The sequence below is a fragment of the Alligator sinensis genome, unplaced genomic scaffold (assembly GCF_000455745.1).
Source record: "Alligator sinensis unplaced genomic scaffold, ASM45574v1 scaffold1238_1, whole genome shotgun sequence".
In the NCBI taxonomy this organism is placed as follows: Eukaryota; Metazoa; Chordata; order Crocodylia; family Alligatoridae; genus Alligator; species Alligator sinensis.
The window spans coordinates 41,024-45,392 of NW_005842436.1; the positions used below are offsets into that span (position 1 = coordinate 41,024).

The following is a 4,369-nucleotide window of genomic DNA, read 5'->3' on the forward strand; positions in this document are numbered from 1 at the left end:
ATGATTGTGACAGTGCCCCAACCCAGGGGTGGACACTGCTATGGAAGCTCATCTCTCCTCAAAACAATGACCTAGCCCCCTGGCTCACCAGCCATCAGTGAGAGAAGAGCACTAGCTTCCAACCTCCCAGCCCCACTGAATGAAGCCAACATGGTTCATGTTGCATATTATCTGGGGAAGCCCCACAGGGTGTAAGTGGGACTCTTGGGCACACACAAAGATGGATGAATCTATCTGAAGGAGGCATGTACTATTCAACTTACTCATATGACTAGTCTAACCAAAACCACTCCTTCACCATTCCATCCCCGAATTTCAACCAGCATCAGGTAGGGCAAGTTGTAAGATGCTTTGCCATCAGGGGGCCTTTGATCTAAAGGTAGTGAAGGAATCGTAAGTGTCCTGAGATGTGCATTACGTAAGACAATACAGAGTAACAGGGACCAATTAAAATAGACTTCTGCCCTCTAGCAAGCTCACACCCCAATCACACACACACACACACACACACACACACACACACACACACACACACCGCGAGCCAGGGGCAGGAAGGAGAGGAAGGATCTGGGCACACGTGCGTCCTGCACACACATGTGCCCTCTTACCTGACCTGAGGCGGACGCAGCAGCAGCGGAGCCAGCAGTGGGGGCAGCAACAGCTGATCCCCCAAAGGTAAGTGGGGCAGAGGGAGCTGGCACAGCTGAGTCAGATCTGGATGGGAAGCCCCCCGTGTCACTTTTAGTTGAGCCGGTAGGGAGCCATGCTCCTGAGCTGCGCCACGCAAACAGTGTATGCAAATAGGCGCACCCTGTAAGAGCGCGCTGGCATTTGCGCTGGTGTTCGCTCTGGTGGGTGGGCAGGAAGGGCCAGGAGGGAAGACTCCTGCAAGGGTGGGGCAAAGGCACCACACTAAAATGTAAACAAACAGTAACTCACACAATGGTGTCGACGCGGAGTGCTGCTAGGGCCCCTGCCTGGAGGGTGCCACCTACCCGAGGCTTGTCTGAGGCCTCCACCCAGAGAGAGCCCATGCGGGAGCTGGCGTCCCCCTGCCCACCGGCTTGCAGGGGATGCCCAGCAGGGCTGGGGGGGGGCAGGGATTGGGGGCCCACACACCTGTCCTATAGGCGCCTGTCTTAGGGCCTTGGAGGCGCAGGTGAGGAAGCTCCAGGAGGAGGTTAGCAGGCTTAGGGGAACCAGGGAGGCGGAGGATGAAATTGATGGTTATTTCCTTTTCCTGCAGGGCCATGCACCCAAGGAAGAAGCACCTCGGGAGGTGCCCTCCACAGCAAAGTAGCAGATGGTCACCTCCAGAACCAGGGCTGCTCGCAGCAAGCAGTACCAGTTCCTCCAGTCCGGCTGGAGAACAGGTATGAGGCCCTGGCGACACTGCAGGAGAAGGAAGGAGAGGAGGAAACCTCCAGAGGGAAGGCAACTCCACACTCTGAACAGGCCAAAGGAGATAAGCAGACCCGGAGGAAGACACGTTGAGTGATCGTCATAGGTGACTCCATCTTGAGAGGTACAGAAGGTCCCATCTGTTGCCAGGACCCCTCAACACGCAAGGTCTACTGCCTGCCCAGAGCAAAGATTCAGGACGTGACGGGGATGATCCAGGCCTTGATCCAGCCCACCGATTACCACCCCATGGTCCTAATCCATGTGGGTACCAATGATGGGGCCAGGAGAAGCCCTGATCACTTGATGATGGACTACACTCTGGGGACGTGCTGAGGGAGATAGGGGCACAGGTGGTATTCTCTTCTGCCCTACTAGTGAGCGGACGTGGAAGACGACACAAGACCTGCATCAGGGAGACCAACTGGAGGCTTCGGGAATAGTGCCTCGAGGCGGGCTTTGGTTTCCTAGATAACGACCTGCACATCAGGACGAGAGACATGCTCGGGTGGGACAGGCTTCACCTTTCCCCTAAAGGTAAGTGTGCAGGCCGGGAATGGTCCGAGGCCCTTTTTTCGCACGGCAGGCTGTGGCCAGCAGCCCGGACACGCCGGGTCGGGGAAGGCAGGCGGCATGCTAGAATTAGGCACGGACGCTTAATGGTTGTTTAAGATTGTTTACTTACACCGTACATGGTCGCGGTGCAGGCTGGAAAGCTTCCAGGAATACTTCGCTTAAGTCCCAGTTTAAGGACTCGGACAGAGCTCTGGATTCACTCACAATTCTCTCACACAAAGTTTGCTAGGCTCCATGGAACTTTGCGTGCAGGGAAGGGTACGTCGAGGGATCGTTCGGCGACGGAGAGAGGCGAGAGGCTGATCAGATCCCTGTTGCCTTCTTGATATTCACGCTGGGTCCAATAGGCTCCGCAGCATTTAGAGATCTTCACGAGACGTGAAGTCTCCTCCTCCTGGTGTTCGTGCAGTTCTCCAACTTGGGCGGAAACCACTCAAGCCTCTTATACGGCTAGCAAACCAATCGCTAGCCGCCCCGGAGATTTAGAACTGACCAATAGTGGGGCACGAATCTGAATACAAATGGCGGGAACTCCTTGCAACGTGCATTTCTGTGTTGCAACGAAGAAATGCACCCTGCAAAGAAAGCTATAAATGGCGGGAAATAATTTAGCAGTGCCGAAGCACACACAAACAAAAATCACACCCTTGGGTTGTGACAGTAAGCATGCGTTCTCTTCTAGGTTGGTGGATCTCCTCCGGCGGGCTTTAACCTAGGCTCGTCAGGGGAAGGAGAAGACGAGGGCAGAGGAAGCCTTGGACCACTAAACCAAGCGTCGCCCACAAGAACAGACCAGCCTAGACTGACGACGAGCAGAACAAATACCCAGGTAAGCAACAGGGGCTAGGGCAGTACTGAGAGTAGGGGGCCAGTGCACACATCTTCAGGAGGCCTCAAATGCCTCTACACAAATGCTTGTAGTATGGGGAACAAGCAGGAGGAAGTTACCCTCCTGCTAGCTGACACCAACCCAGACATAGTGGGCTCACAGAAATGTGGTGGGACCCAACACACGACTGGGCGGTGAATATCAAGGGCTACAGGCTCTACAGGAGGGATAGGACAGGGAGGAAAGGTAGGGGTGTGGCACTCTACATCAAGGAGGAATACACATCCTCAACAAGTAGCACTGGGTCAGAGGAGGGGCACTGAAGTGCTCTGGGTTAGAATACAAGGAAGTCAAGGGGAAAGGGACTTAACGGTGGGGGTCTATTACAGACCACCCAACCAAGGGGAAGAGCTAGACTGGGAATTCTTAAGTCAGCTCACGGAGGTAGTTAGGTCAAAGGATGTGGTCATCATGGGTGACCTGAACTTTCCAGACACCTGCTGGGAAGAGCAGTCAGCCAGGTCTGACTGCTCATGTAGGTTCCTAGCCAAAATAGAGGACATCCATCTAACCCAGGAGGTGCATACCAGGGGAGACACCTTGCTGGACCTGGTCCTGGCCATGGGTGACGACCTGGTGAGGGGGCTGCGGGTGCTCGACCACCTGGGTGACAGTGATCATTGCCTGCTGGAATTCACCATCCAGCGCAAGGTAGCAAAGGCCTGCAGCAAGGCAGCAACCCTGGACTTCAGGAAGGCAGACTTCAATGAGATAAGGAGAATAGCCGGGGAGGCACTGAGGTCCCGGAGGGGAGAGGAGTCAGGGGTCCAAGAAAAGTGGTCATTCCTTAAGGAGACGATCCTCCAAGCCCAAAGGGAGGTAATCCCAACACGGATCAAAGGAGGCAAGAGGGCGCAAAAGCCCCCATGGCTCACCAAAAGCATACGGGAACGTCTCCTAGCTAAAAGGAAGGTGTACACCCAATGGAAGGGAGGGGCCATCACCAGGGAGGACTATACCTGGGTTGCTCAGGGCTGTAGGGGGGTGGTTAGGAAGGCCAAGGCGGAGATGGAACTGGGACTAGCTACCCAGTTCAAGAACAACAAGAAATCCTTTTTTAAATACATAGGGGGCAAAAATAAGGTACCAGGTAACGTGGGGCCTCTGCAAGACACGTTAGGAAATCTGGTTGTTGCACCAGATGACAAAGCTAACCTATTTAACAATTTCTTGCCTCCATTTTCCTAAGCAGGGACTGGGTCACCCCCCACAGGGACCTCCGTAGGCACCAGGGGAGGCGCACCCAGAACTAGGGTCAGTAAGGATCTAGTCAGGGAACTTCTGGAGGGGCTGGACGTATTTAAATCAGCTGGTCCTGACGATCTCCACTCCAGAGTGCTGAGGGAATTAGTGGAGGTCATTGTGGGACCCCTGGCACGGCTTTACGAGCACTCGTGGTACTCTAGTTTAGTGCCAGAGGACTGGAAAAGGGCCAATGTGGTTCCTATTTTCAAAAAAGGGAGGAAGGAGGACCCAGGAAACTATAGGCCAGTTAGTCTTACC

At 54.5% G+C, this 4,369-nt stretch overlaps 1 protein-coding gene across 8 annotated transcripts in view; it reads right to left on the bottom strand.

The window, feature by feature from the left end:
- The window catches only part of LOC102385534 (phosphofurin acidic cluster sorting protein 2-like), an 88,554-nt gene that overhangs the window by 32,379 nt on the left and 51,806 nt on the right, over nucleotides 1-4,369 (bottom strand). Inside the window, exon 2 of one of the 8 annotated variants that reach the window (XM_025211872.1) lies at nucleotides 264-373. The exons of the other annotated variants lie outside the window; for them this stretch is intronic. The gene's annotated coding sequence lies outside the window, so the exon portion shown is untranslated. The remainder of the gene's footprint in view (nucleotides 1-263; nucleotides 374-4,369) is intronic. 8 annotated transcript variants of the gene reach the window in all.